This window comes from Ambystoma mexicanum, chromosome 1p (genome assembly GCF_040938575.1).
Source record: "Ambystoma mexicanum isolate Mex_15411 chromosome 1p, UKY_AmexF1_1, whole genome shotgun sequence".
Lineage (NCBI taxonomy): Eukaryota > Metazoa > Chordata > Amphibia > Caudata > Ambystomatidae > Ambystoma > Ambystoma mexicanum.
The window spans coordinates 1,071,515,275-1,071,530,242 of record NC_090921.1 but is presented as its reverse complement, the minus strand read 5'-3'; the positions used below and the strand labels follow the sequence as shown (position 1 = coordinate 1,071,530,242).

Here is a 14,968-nt window from a genome sequence, read left to right as displayed (position 1 = left end):
GTTCAGCAGGTTGACAGACTGTTGCTGAGGCGTTATATATGCAAAATATAAATTATGTGTATCGATATGTTGTTGTTTATTTTAATGAGTTTATGGTTGAATTTAACCAAAACAATAAAAAATATATGCAAAACGTGTTAATCGAATGACTTTTTGCAATTAGTTATAGGAAAACAGGAAGTGCTATAAAATTGGCCAAGGGATGGGTTGGGGTATTTCTGCCTCTGTAGTGAAAACCAAAAGTTGGCACCCATGAAACCAGTTTAATTTCCTAATAACTGCTGTCAGCACAACTGCAGCATTTATTTTTGATTAACAAGTTTGATAAACAAAACATCTTTATAACTATAACCTGTGATAAAAACACAAAACAAGGGACACACAAATTAGTGTGGTGTTTGGACAAAAAAAATTAATCTCAAAGAAAACTAGTGAACGCAAGTTTCAGCAGCGTTTCAGAGTTTGGAAATTACTTTTTTCCTATGAATGTGTAAAATGCACATTTGAACAACAATAATGTGTGCAGCATGTAGAATGCCTGCTTTCAACAGTGTTGCCCCGCCCTTACCCGCCACAGTGATGTTCATGGCCCATTGATTTCCATGGTGTCCCTTTCAGGACAGAAGAAAACAAACAGGATGAGCAAATAGAGCCAGGAAATGCACGAGTGATGGCTAGGGAAAGGAGCACCACGAAGATTAGGTCACAGAGCCCCTAGCTTCCCTCTGCGAAATTATTTTCTATATTTCTAACCCTAATTAAATGGGAAAATTAAATTCTCCCAAGTTCTGTTGAAAAAACTCCCTCCCAGCTGCATTAAAACGTTGGCATGTATGCTATCCCCATCTGCTGCACATAGCAAATCCTCCAACCCCCCTACCCTCTCCAGCGTGAAGATAACTACTTGCTGTACTTTTACTGGTACCATGGAAGTCCCATTGGGAAGGAAGGAACGCACTGCGCCCAGCCCCACTCCATAAAACACATCTCCCTCGGGCAAATCACCCATCTGCATGAAACCCCCCCCCAAAACAACTGAATCCGCCTGTACTTTAATTACATCTCACCCCTGATGCACATTACAAACCCCCAAAATACACTGAAATACCCCCTTCCCAATATTGCCGCTTTGGATATTAATTTAAAGTAACAATCAAAATGAGATAACTTGAAGCCAAATTTAAGCATCAAATAACAATCAAGTATACGAAATGTGCTTTGAAAAGGAGTAATCTCTCACGCTCTGGCAAACGCCTTGCCTTCCCGGTCCACCCAGCTCATGCCTTGCCTTCCCGCACGTGCAAAAAAGATGACGAAGTGAACGTTGAAACCCACGTGATGCAGAGCATCCCACGTGATGAAGTGGAGGCGGAGCGTTGCTATGGTGCGTTTCTCAGACGGGAACTATACACTACCCTTTACGAAACTCTCCTGTCCTGATTCCAGGCAGCATCAGGTGAGTGCATGTGATCCAGCTGTTGTAGTGAATTTGATATGCATCTCTTTTAGCATCCGTTAACTTAGACGTCCTCACCCCTTCGTTATATTGTTAAGAGGAGCCCTTTTGCAACCTCTGAAAATGCACGTTGATGCTGTAATTCGGTGTATTGTACATGTTAAAATTACACATTGTAAGTACGTGACTTTTTAAACAACTGGTTTTGAAATGACATAGGGCAGCCTGTTGTTGGTATCGCAGACACAGTAGCTGCTCCGAAGCTCATTTCGGTACGGTCATACCTGCCTACATTTGAAAATCAAAAACCCTGAGATGGATACCCCGCCCAAAGCCACACAAGACTCCGCCCAATTGCACAAGGCTCCGCCCCATGCCCTGCACACATGTTAACAGAACGTAACAAAATGTAGAATACAAAACAACTACATTTTATGCAACCAGTATTCGAATACTAAAACACAAATACTGTGTAACATGTTGTAAATGCCATAGCCATTCTGGTCTTTGTTTTATGTAATGTCTGAATGTCATTAGAAGCGTGTGCCCTTTCTGCATCATAGACTCGAGTAATTATATATTCTTTTGCTTGACAAAGTTTTCATACACTTGGTCAAGGGAATACTTTTTCCGCGTCGTCGACAGAGCCATTTTAGGCTTTAATCCAGTGGCTATCGCGTAGTGTATGCATGTGTGTGTTATTTGGCATTCGAGTATTCATAAAAAAGCACAAGACAGAGCTTCAGTTACAGACATAGCTCTCAACTCACCCGCTTTTGGCGGGTGTCGCCCGCCTTGAAAGCAGATGAATCACCCGCCAAGTCCTTCATACGGCCATTCACTTCTATGGGCCTCTCACCCGCCAAAAAGAAAATCGGGTGTTTTCACCCGCCTTGCTGACAAAAAAGGTTGAGAGCTATGGTTACAGATCCTAGCACACTTACCAACCGGTAAAGTCACCCTCATCTGTGCCTTTAGTTTGTAGTTACTATTTAATACCTCCAGGCTAATCGGCGGAGTATTCTGGACTACAATTGGGCAAAACACGATGCATGCGAGAACAGACTGGAAAGGCGGGGGAAGCTTACTCTGTTTCAGGTGGAGGGGGGGGGGTTGATGCGACACCTCGAAGGATGCTAACGAGGAGGGAGAGCTCGTCAGCGGGACAGGAGACGACTGACAGTTCAGATTCACAGCATTACTGGTTCCCGCCCATGTCGCTGATTGGCTGCAAGCTGTTGGGGGCTTCTCCGGGTCACCGGGCAGCCCCATACTCAGGCCGGGGGACACTCGACAGGACACACTGGTGCGGCCCACACGCCGCAGACTCACGGGTGGGGTGTCACCCCACCCGCTCCGGACCACCAGAGCTCCACGCACGGCCGGGGGCACCCGGCTCACCGCGGCCCCGGCTCTGGGGGCACCCAGGCCGGGGTCGCCTCCCCAACCCGCCTCACAGGGTTAGGGGGACCCACAGGGACGGCGTTGCCTGGTAGGGGCCCCGTCCGGATGGCGTTGCCCGGCAGGGGCACCGTCCTCCAGCTGGAACCCGTCCTTGGGCCCAGCTACTACGGTGCAGCACCAGCATGGTGCTGACAAAGGAACGACACCAGAGCCTCAAGATGGAGTGACTGACGAGCCGGAAGTGGCTCGCTTCTTTTATTATGTTGGTCACGTGGCTACTGCCACGTGACCCATTACAACATCCTGGGAGCTACCATGCTCCCAGGAGAGGTTACCATGCAACACCACTCCATTTTTTAATAACAACAAAACGAACTTACAAACACTACACACCACTACTCCTAGAACCACTCTACTAATACACCCTTTATTAACCTGGGTGAGTGGTTTCACCATTCCACAACACTGATGCAAGCTACTGGCACCACAGGACGCTCTGCCCACCCATAGGGCCATGTTACGCAACCCAGTCTCTGCAGGCCCCGAGTCTTCAGGGGTGGGGGTCGGTGACAATGTACATATTCCGCCATCGTGGAGCTGCAGTAGGCCAGCTTGAGTCCGCACCAAGGTCCCCTCGGACCATCACCAGAGTCACGCGGGCCGGCAAAGCCGTACCTGGGGGCACCAGGGGCCACATCGGCCTAGTCTGTAGGTGGATGAAATCGAGACCGGATGCCGGTGGGAGCCCGATGGTTGCACTGTTCCGGGGCCGACCCCACTGCACATGGGGACACCAGGGGCCATACTGGCCAGGTCCATGATCTGGGGCACCTGTGATGGCATCCTGGCGGCGGGCCCCTTATTGCACCTCCCATCCCTAATGGGGCAGATGACAGGAAAACACTGGAGGCAAGGTGATCATTGTGCCCCTTACTTTGTCCCTTGCAGCGGGAGGGGGGGGACGGAGCACTCCCGCCTTAATCACCCGAGGGGCCCAGGTCTGGTATGGGGCCGGTGCAGTTCTTCTCCATGGGCGGGGACGCGCCCACGCCGCAGCGCCGCCTTCCCTTTGTTTCCTGCGACTGAGGCCGCGGGCAGTCCCCCGTTAGATGGGGGAGTAGCTCACGCAGCCACCTTGTCTTCCCAGTGTGGCCGACGCCGCAGACCACTTCTCCACACGGGTGGGGCATCCTAGGGCAGTGGCCAAACCCTCCCCACGCGGCGGATGCCGCTTGCTTCCTGCAGATAGGGCGGGGTGTCTCCTCCTTCACGGGCACCAGCCCGCCTTTCCTTTGTCGCGGCACAAAGCGCATCTTCCTCCACACAGCAGGGACGGGGAGGTAGCACCAGTCTTGTTTCGTTTGCGGGCCCAGTTGGAGTTGGGCCCGCATCATTGTTTACCATACGGCGATGTATGCCGCTCTTCAAACCCGCGGCTTGCGGGTGGGGGAGGAGCAGCGCCTCCTCATTGCGGTGCTGGGCGGCACAGTTCTTTTCCTCAGCTCCGGTTGGAGCACTTTCCATTTTTCCTTCCCCGGTCCGGAGCACACTTCGGTCCCTGGGGGGAGGTACGGGGGAAAATGGCGCTGGGCCCACCTCGTGTTGGGGGCCGGGGCTCACCTGCAGCCACCACCGCCCGGCAGCCCCCTTCCCAGGGGATGGTCGCCCATCTCCTCGCGGCAGGCACCGCGCATACAGCTGCACCAGTGAGGAGAGAGCGCAGCATCTCACACGGATAACGCTGCTTTCCTTTTGTTCTTTCGCGAGCCCAGTTGGAATTGGGCTGCCATCAATCTTTTCTTGTGGCAATGTTTGCCGCTCCTCGCTGGTGGGGGAGGGGCAGCGCCTCCCCTTCCTCCTTTGGCGCTCCTCACCGCGGCGGGTACAGGGGAAAACGGCACCCCCGTTTCGGCTCATCCGCCGCCTGCATAATCGTTCCGTGGGCACAGATCCACACCCCTGGGGCCTGCCTCATCTGTTTCTCCCCTCCCTTATTGCAGCAGAGTCCGCATCCAAGGTGGGGGAGGGGCGCAGCCACCCATGCGGCCAATGCCGCAGAATTCTTCCGTCTCCCTCCAGGGATGGGCAGGCAGCTCGCCCACCATCTTATCTTCGCGGGCCCAGTTGGAGTTGGGCCCGCCTCACCATCTCATTGTCAGGGCATGCGGGGCCCATATCCTTGTCGCCATTGTTGGGGGCTGCTCCGGGTCACCGGGCAGCCCCATACTCAGGTCGGGGGACACCCGACAGGACACACTGGTGCGGCCTGCACGCCCCAGACTCAAGGGTGAGGAGTCACACCACCCGCTCCGGACCACCAGAGCTCCACATGTGGCCGGGGGCACCCGGCTCACCGCGGCCCCGGCTCTGGGGGCACCCAGGCCAGGGTCACCACCCCAACCCGCCTCACAGGGTTAGGGGGACCCACAGGGACGGCGTTGCCCGGCAGGGGCACCGTCCTCCAGCTGGGCCCCGTCCTTGGGCCCAGCTACTACAGTGCAGCACCACCATGGTGCTGACAAAGGAATGACACCGGAGCCTCAAGATGGAGTGGCTGACGAGCCGGAAGCGGCTTGCTTCTTTTATTATGTTGGTCACGTGGCTACTGCCACGTGATCCATTACAACATCCTGGGAGCTACCATGCTCCCAGGAGGGGTTACCATGCAACACCAGTGGTCTTTTGTAGCCAATCGGAAGGGGGCGAAGAGACTCCACGCTCTTCCCTGGAGACCTGACGAAGAGCGTAAAAACCGGAGACTCTGGGTTAAACCCAGAGGTTAGGCAGGTATGGTTAAGGTTCAGGCTCTGGAACGCTCACAGACGCAGTAACTGCTGTGCAGCTACTACACAGACCCTGCTCTGCTGTAAGTGACTACTCGTCCCGGGAGGATAGCTCAGCGGCAGCGTACGCGTCTTGGAAGCAAGACGACACGAAGCAACACAGGTTTGATCCCCGGGTCCGCGCTTAGATACCTCTGGGTGTTTAAGCGCGTTATAAATACGTAACTAAGACAAAAAAAAAACAATTACGCAACTAAGAAGAAAAAAAAACAATTCCTGTAACAGCGCCTCGATGCCCACGGGCTGTGTGAGCGCTTTATAAATGTAAAAATAAATAAATATATAATAAAAAAGGCCCGTTTCTTGACCCGGGCGAAGCCCAGGGTGCAATTGCCAGGTACCTGGAGGGCGAAATTTCCCTGGGTGTGGGGCGTGATTGCCGTGGGGAGAGTAGCCGCAGTACAGTAGCGGCAACTGCTAACTTGCAGTCAGATAGTACTTGCATAACGTTACGGAAGTTGGAGGCTCTCTGAACTTTCGCACTACTGGGGGTGGGGGAATGGGCATAAAAGGGCGCTTTTCCTGGTGACCGCCCGCCTTTGTAATCAAGCAGGAACAACACACCACAGAGGAAAAAAGAAGGCTGCTTTTGAGCGTTCCCGGCTTCTCGCCCGACACTCCAATTGCTTTCTACCCAGACCCGTGCACAAAGAAAGAAGACTGCATTCCCTCCCTGACTCACTTGTGTGCAGAACTACTCAGAAAGAAGGTAGGTACAGCCCAATTCTTCTGTTAACATTTTAGAAAATGTTCCTTTAAACTGTGTACATGGCATTCGGCTGGTGCTCAAATAGTAGTTTGCATAGTTCAGACTGTGTTCTGGACAAGAACGGGTAAATAGGAATATTTTGTTTCACAATTTCATAGCCCAGGTTTTTTTGCCAATGGTTAGATGCCTGCCTTGGGTGGATCGAGTGCGTGTATTGGATCTGCTTTGCTGTGTTCCTGCTTTCCCTTTAGAATGTGTTGCACACCTGAAAGGGTAAATGGCAGACCATAGCTTCGCTCTGTTCTGTCCCAAAAAAAAAGTCTAAATGGCAGAAACATTACTCAGAGTTGAAAGCTTATATTGGAAGTTGCGGCTGTTCTGGGCACTTTCAGCTGCAACATTTCTTCTTTGTTGGTTTTAATTGGACAGGTTTGAAACTTGGTACTATTTTCTGCAGTTCGGGGAACTTCATTTGTTTAGAGTTAGGATTCGGGGCAGGAACACATGGAACTAATTACACTTCTTGTCATGGGTCCATTGAAGTTTTATCCCCATGCAAATTGTTCTTCGTCCTGGCGGGAGTCTTTTCTCGTAATGAGTTGGCTGCAGTTGTGCAGCTAGGATATTTCGACCGGGTGAACCTTCGCTGTGTACATGTGAGCCTATGGTAAAGTGCCCCACAAACCAAAGGGGAATATATTTGAAGAGACGGTTTGTTTGCTTTTTCTCTGTCCCGCGGAGAAGATCCGAGTTTGAGCTTTGATGGTATATCTTTATTTCATTGTTTAGAACAGCAAAATGGTACTCATTTCATCGGCAGGACAAAGATGATGGGCAGAAAGGTTCTGGGCAGAATTCGAAAACGCAGGCAGTGCAAAGATCTCTGGAGGTTTACATGCATGTGTAACTGGCCCTATAGGGTGAGCCCCTCGCATGGACAGATGTAAATGTTTTCTGCTGCACAACAGTAATCTGCATAGAAAATAATTTTGAAGTGTGAATATGTGACCACTAGTAATGCACTTAGACCAATGCCCACTTTTTTGTCACATGCCTTTTCCACACTCTTATTTCTTTAAAATAGGCAGAAGAAGCACTCTCTACCCACTTTTACAGGGATCTGTCATTTGTATGCGTTTCATTTTGCATTCTTGTAAAGGTTATATAAACAGGCCTATGAGTACCAGAATGCAATCTGATATGAGGTTTATTATTTCAGTCCAGAAATTGGACTACTTGAGATCCTGTCCTGTGGGTTGAATTACTTTGAAAAGTTCTACACAGTCCCCTGAAGGCCATGTGCGATGGACGGATGGTATACTGAATGGGTTCCACTTCTATTTACAGAGGTTTCTGCCATTTAATAAGTGACCACATGTAAGGTGTCTTTCGCTGTAAGAGATTATGCCCAGCGGCTGTAAGGCTCAAATAAGGACGGCCATGCAGACAGAGTGAAAGGGATTAAACGAACAAACAAAGTGGGACAGAAAACGAGATGGCCAAGGAAAAGTTGAGGAAAGCAAGATTAAGAAAGGGGGAATGAAAGAGGAAAATATAGGCCCTATAGTGGAAGCAAAACAGGGGCAGAGATTGCATGTGAGAAGGGGAGGCAATGGGTGGTTAAAGGGCAAGAGTGAGATGGAAGAGAGCTGAGAGTAGGGGTAGATGTGACTCGCAGTAGGAGGAGTAGTTGAAATGTAACCGGGAGAGAGCACTGTGACCAGGACCGGGTAGAGACCGCTGTATCACATTTGCTGTGAAATGCACAGCGAATGTGCAAATTGGCTAAGCTCCAGGGCTGCAGGAGGACTCTATGAAGTGGAGTCCAGCCCTCTGAGCTCACATCAGCTGAATGCCTCCTTGTGATGTTATGTCAAAAGAGTTGTTTGCTGACTAGTACTTTCCTTTGGCACAGAGCACCCTCCGGGTACTGCAAAGAGAAAGCTCATAGATGTGCCAGTAGTCAGGCTACAGCCTATGTGGGAAGTTGGTACTAGGTGAAGTGAGGGATGCTCTTACCGTCAGGCCACACCATGCTTTTTATTTACCTTAGTGCCTTCCTTCACTCTGGCCTCGTAACGAAGCTCGCCAGCGCTTCTGTAGTGTTCTGGTTCCTCACCTCTTTATTGTTCCATTTCAGTTTTTGCTTTCTTAATGGTTAAAACAAAGACCATTCAGTTGAGCAATAAAGTATCGATTGAGTTTCTGATCAGATGCTGCCTGCCTATTTGATCAGGAGGCTGGCATCTTTACTGTAGATAAGTAGGATGTTTCCACTGTATGGCTATGTGAAATGAGTCAGAGGCTGTGATCGAAACCTTCTGTCCTTTACTTCTGCACAAATAGAACTATCTGATGGCACCATCGCTTTAAAAGTGACTTTCAAATGGCAAACGGCACTCCAGAAACTGCTCAACAATCTGACCCGATTTGATCTGTTTGAGGTCATTGGTGAGATGTAATTGAAAGGAAACACTGTAAACAATGTGCCATATGGTCCTTATTCAAGCAACCCATTCTCTGAACCAAAAGTTATTGCCTCTCGCAAACCGAGGACTTTCCAGACTACCCTTTTACCCCATCTGCCGATTCAGAGCGTAGTCTACTCTGGACATGAGAGCGATGACAGTGAGTGTTTTGTTGGCCAATGACAGGAATGGTAGGATCCTTTTTACCGTTCGCAGGAGAAAGAAGCATTTCTTGATTAGAGCGTTTACTTGTGGCTCTAGAGTAAGTTTGTTGTCCATCAGGACTCCCAGGTTTTTTAAAATCGACGATGGGTTTGGGGTTGTACCAAGTTCCATTGGCCAGAGGATGTAGTGGTTGTCTCCTCCGTTTTTTGTGATGATCATTATTTCTGTTTTGCCTGGGTTGAGTTTGAGGCAGTTAGAGTTCATCCTGTTGTATATTTCACAAAGGCAGTTCTCTAATGTTGTGTTTTCTTCTTGTGTGTCTTGTATTTCGTAGACTATTTGTGTGTCATCAGCGTAGTTCTTACAGGCGAGGCCGTGCCTTTTAATGATCTTGATTATTTGAGACCGGTAGATGTTGAATAATAATGGGGAGAAAGATGATCTTTGCAGTACTCCGCATGAGGATTCTATTGGGTTGGAATTGAAAGGTTTGATCCATATGGTTTCTGTTCTATTTGTTAGGTAGGATTTGATCCTTAGTAAGGCACGGTCGGTGATGATTTCTTCCAAGCTTATGATGGGGATGTCGTGGTTAACTGTGTTGAATGCTGCAGAGAGACCTAGAAGTATCAAAGCGGTACTATTGTCTGAGTCTGCATTTGCCGTTAGATCATTCCATATTGAGAGAAGCGCTAATTCCGTTCCTCTCATTGATCTAAAGCCTACTTGTGCCTAGTCCAACAGGCGGTGCTCTTCTATTAATTCTTGGGTTGTTCTATATATGTGTGTTTACAGCAGTTTAGCTGGGTACGGGATGTTGGAGATGGGTCTGTAATTGGAGAGATGGGTCTGCAATTGGAGAGATCCTCTGTGTTTCCTTCTGTATCCTTTAGGATCGGCCTTATATATGCTGAATTGAAGGATTGTGGCACTTTCCCTGTTGAGATTGAAAGATTCAATACGTTCTGTGGTATTCCATGGGTGATCCTTGTGAGAGGATTGTTTTTTATATGTCAGGGGGGCAGGGATCCATGGGGGAGCCTGTTTTGTTGCTTTGATTTACCAGTTTGACAAATGTCTCCACTAATATTTGGGGGAAGCTTAGGAGTTTGTTCGGGCATTCCTCGTAGGGGTGGGTGGGTTCCATATTGTGTTCGCATGGTCTGTTTTGTATGGTCTGTTGGATGGTCTTGATTTTTGTTTTTGAAATGGCCTGCAAGGTCATTGCATAGTTTCTTCTATGGTATTGGCGTGTTGTTGCAGCCAGGTGGATTTTTTATTTTTTTTATGATTTTAAAGAGTTCTTTTTGGGTGTTTGGTACTTTGAAGATTCTGTTGCCATAGTATTTCCTTTTAGCTTTTTGTATTTCATTTTTATATGAGTGGGTGTGTTGTTGAAATTTGAATTTCTTTTCGCAGTCTTTTTTGATCATCCATTCTAGTTCAAGTTCGGTTTTTCCTTTTCATGGTGCTGAATAGTGGGGTAAACCATTTTGCTGTTTCTCTTTTGCGTGAAGTGGTAAAAGGTTTTTCTTTGGCGATCTCGTCAATTGTTGAGTAGTTCTATTTTTATGTCCTGGTCAGCTTCATCCATAGTTGTTGCTTGTGGTTTGCTGAGTTCCATTATTTCAATTAAGTTGGAGTTTTTGATTGTTCTCCGTTTCTTTTCATGATGATTGGTTGCTTGTCCTGTTGCTTGGTTATTGGAGTGGCCAGTGTGATTTTGAGGGGAATGATGAAGTGTTCGCTCCAGAGGATCTGAATTGGGTGCGCCGTGGTAATGAGTTTTTTGTTGGCGAAGATTGCGTCTAGTGTATGTCCTGCTGCATGGGTTGCTCCTTTGACTAGTTGATGTAGTTCCATTGTTGCTATTTGGCTGGTTAGAGATTTTTGTGTGGCTGTGGTTTCTTCATCGAACCTGGTGTTGAAATCTCTGAGGATGATCAGGTGATTGTGCTCAATGGCTAGGTTGGTGATTGCTCCCCAAAGGATTACAAAAATAGGCACCCTTCTTCTTCATATGGGTTCAGGGTATTACCTAACAAAGAAACGCCAGGCTATGGCTGCAATATTCTATTTTGACTGATAGTCTACCGTTTTTGCTGTAGGCTTTTTGACCCTATGCCAAAATCAAAACTTGGTAGTGATGGTATTAATAACTGGAAGCATATTGGTAACTATTTGAAAATGCACTAAGGGTCTCCTGAACATGCCAAATCCAGTGGCAAGTGGGTGGCTGCTGAAAGGTGCCCCACGGGACATATTGGTATTGATTCTCTCATGCAAGATCAAATACAGGCAGAGACCAAGGATTGGCGGGCTGTGCTTGAAATAATGTCAGTTGTTGTTTCAAGAGCCACGTAATGCCAAATTATTTTTGGACAGAAAGGCAAGTTACTTAATCCAAACAATGGAAATGTGTTAGGACTTGTTGAACTACTAGGGAAATTTGATCCGATCATGATGGATCATTTGCATTGAGTGACCTCACAAGAGATCCACAGTCACTATTGCGGAAACGTCATTCAGAATGAACCAATTAGTTTAATGGCTCTCAAGTAAAGAATGCAATTTTACAAAGGGTGAAGGCTGCAAAATATTTCTGTTATTTTGGATTGTACTCCAGATATAGGCCACACCAACCAACTGTCTTACACTGTAAGAATTGTGGATATAACAGGCAAAGACATTTCTGTGAAAGAATATTTTATAGGGTATCGCCCTGCAGATAACACATCAGGTGAAAGACTTGCAAACCTTCTGTATTCTGAAATGTCAGAATGCGGTCTAGAGATGGACAACTGCTGTTTTCAGGTGTATGATAATGGTGCAAACATGATTGAGATAAACAAAGCAGTCCAAACACAAGCTCTCGAGCAATACGCCCTGTGAAGTGCATAGAAGTACCTGTTAGGAGACTGTTGGGGGTTTGTTTGGATTGGGGACGGGGCTCTACATACCTTCACTGTATTGGTAAGCTTCATTTGGTTGTCATTATACTGTTGGAGCTATTCATAGTGGATACCTCCTCAGATGCAAAGTTATCGTTCTCGCACGATAAATCTGTTTATTTTTACCGCGCAATAACTCCAATTTTGATTTGTTTTACTCGGGCAGCGCTGCCACCTTTGTTGTTATAGTAGTGCACTTTTCTGATAACCGTCTCACGAGCATTTTCTTGTGCGACGTGATCCACTTGCTTGCATTTCAAATGTGCTAATACTCCTTTACGATTTGCTGATATTCCTTCTATCAACCCTTTGACTATTTAGCAACCCTATGTAGCGGCTTGTTTTCATCCTTCTCGCCACGGATGTTTTGCTTGTCAAGTAACTGCTTGCTTTTGTCTACTGAACGCATGCTTTACGTTGGCTCAGTTGGGAAAATATTACGTGTTATTTCCTAACGCTGCATGTTGTGCATCTGTACTGAAAGTAAGCCTTTCATAGGTTGACTTGTAATTGTTGTGAGGTGCCTCTGCCTTTTATATTTCATTTATTTTGTAAATTAGTTGAACCCTTATATCTTCATTATGTCAGGGAGGTCTTAGAAGCGGACGCCAGCGAGCAGATATATCAAAAGCTGCCGCCTTGCCAATTTCCGTCTTCTCTGTAAACACTAACCCTACCCTTAACCAAACTCCACACTTTAACTTAATTTCTGATCACATTGACAAGAGTTCAGTGTGTCCTAAAGTTTCACTGGAAAGGTTACTCTCACCCCAACTAAAGATACTGGTGACATTCCAAATTTTTCGCACGCACAAGTTCATAGTTCTTTTTCTTGCAACAATGGTGCGTCCACCTTTTCTCTTCAAGACGCATACAATATCAATTTCCCCTTTGTAATAGATCACCATCATACATTCTCTTGCACCAACTTGCTCGCACAAGAAACCCAAATTGTACGTAATGTTAATTACTCTGTGTCAGATGTATCTTTTCAGGCACCAGCAATCATGGAGGAATTGGGCAAGCGAGTTTGTCTTTCTTTGGAACCATGTATTTCCTCATGATAACATTGACAATGTTCATTTATTCTCTCCCGCTGTCTCATCACAAAGACAGCGACAGCCTAGAGAGCACAATTTACCTACCTCTACCACCCAACTGCCATCAAATTCAAGTTTGCCACACATTAATACAGGTGAGGAGGATGCCATCATGGTTCCCAGTAGTGACTCATACCTGGATTTCAAAAACACTGATCGGCAACCTCCTTCTGCCCCGTTGGCTCACTCCAGCGACATGCCCCATCCCAATCTAGAGACGTTTCATGCCCCCCATCCCAATCTAGAGAAGTCTCATGCCCATCAATCCGCACCCCAAAAAGATCTATTTCTGGACTTGTCTTCTTCTGAAACATATTCTTTTCCTGTTCTAACAAAAATTTTGAATCTTCTAGATAAGGGGCATAACCTTACGCATAGCCATAATCGCCAAATGCAATCCAACCTATCTGAGGTTTTGCATAAGCTTCAATCGGTTGGAGGGATTTATGTACGCTCATCAAACACTTCCCCCCTACACAACGCACCAACCGAGGCACTACTGCAGAGGCCACACTTGTCTCTCTAGCCTCTCAAACCCAACCCACACGACCAGGAAATACAACTCAAACCACTTCTCCTACTTTAATTACAGGATTACGGTAAACGACAACTCAAACCGAACTCCGCACTTCCACGCCCTTGTTGTCTAAGCCCTCGTATGCAGCAGCAGTATGTCACTCCAATCTGCTGTCTGATGCCATTTGTCCTTGGAATTTGAGAGAATTCTGGGACTGCATTAATATTAATGCACAGAAAATCATGGATCTTCAACACTGCCTCCCCCTTGACACTCTAACCCAAGTGGGCACACTGATTCCAGCAGCCACCAAACAACGCCAATGGCTGCAGAGGTGGCATGCGTTGATCCTAACAGTCCCTCTCCACTGGTTGATCATCGATCAAGCCACTAATCCGGATTTAGAATTAGGCATAGATACCTAGTTGTCATCTATCGACACTAATTCCTCTTCTCACTTTTTATCTCGCAAACAAAGGAGATTGGAAATGCGAGCTGCCAAGAGGCGTGTGACCAATGAAATAAAGAAAACTTAAAACCAGTCCAATTCTAAAGCTTTCGCTCGCATTTCCAACCCCTCAAAGCTCTAACCTTTCAGCGGAAAACAAAATCTTGGATTTGTCACAACTGAATGATGAAAGTAGAGCGCTTTTGGAGGTCCCCAATTCTTCTGTGCAACCCGTGTCCGCCGCTGTTTTTATGGCCACTATGTCTAATAAGAAAAAAAAAATCCAAAAGGCAACAACAATGAGAATACTCCACTTCCAAAAATACAACTTCATGACTCCTTTAAAAACTCTGCAATTTTATTGAAGGACAATGGAGCCGTTAAGCAATTGCAGCTTTCACATTTGTATCCCATTACTTCTAAAAAAAACTTCTCATCGATCAACTATCGTGCACAATATACCCTCTGCCTCCAATATTCAGGGTTCCAAGATCTGCGATACCGGTTTGGCTGCCTGTTCTCAAGACATAGATAGCTTACCTTGTACTTCGGATGAAACTATTCCTCGCGTTCCAGTTAATTGTCATTCTGATAGGATAGCTGTTTATTCAGCTGCCATTCAGGGCAGTCTCCTTCCTGCACCTGGCATGCCGGCCTTGAATGGTGCTAATCCTGATTCTTCTTCAATTCTCAATAAAGTGCCTACTCAGGAAATTAATGATAAAACTTCAACAATCTTGGGGTGGACAAGTGATCTGAAGCTAAATGGAGTTTATCATCTTAATTGCTCCTTTTTATTGAAGATTCTCAACCACGTTCCCAGTTTAAGAATCCTTCATTCTGATGACATTAACTGGCTTATATTGCCCATAGAAAACAACCAAAGAATGATTTGTCATCTTCAATC

The 14,968-nt window shown here is 47.0% G+C and overlaps 1 protein-coding gene across 3 annotated transcripts in view; it reads left to right on the top strand.

The window, feature by feature from the left end:
* The first annotated feature begins 1,362 nt into the window (after positions 1-1,362).
* The window catches only part of LRRC71 (leucine rich repeat containing 71), a 1,520,862-nt gene continuing 1,507,256 nt past the window's right edge, over positions 1,363-14,968 (top strand). For 2 of the 3 annotated variants that reach the window (XM_069604555.1, XM_069604556.1), the window contains exon 1: positions 1,363-1,456. The gene's annotated coding sequence lies outside the window, so the exon portion shown is untranslated. The remainder of the gene's footprint in view (positions 1,457-14,968) is intronic. The other variant, XM_069604558.1, reaches the window with a different exon arrangement.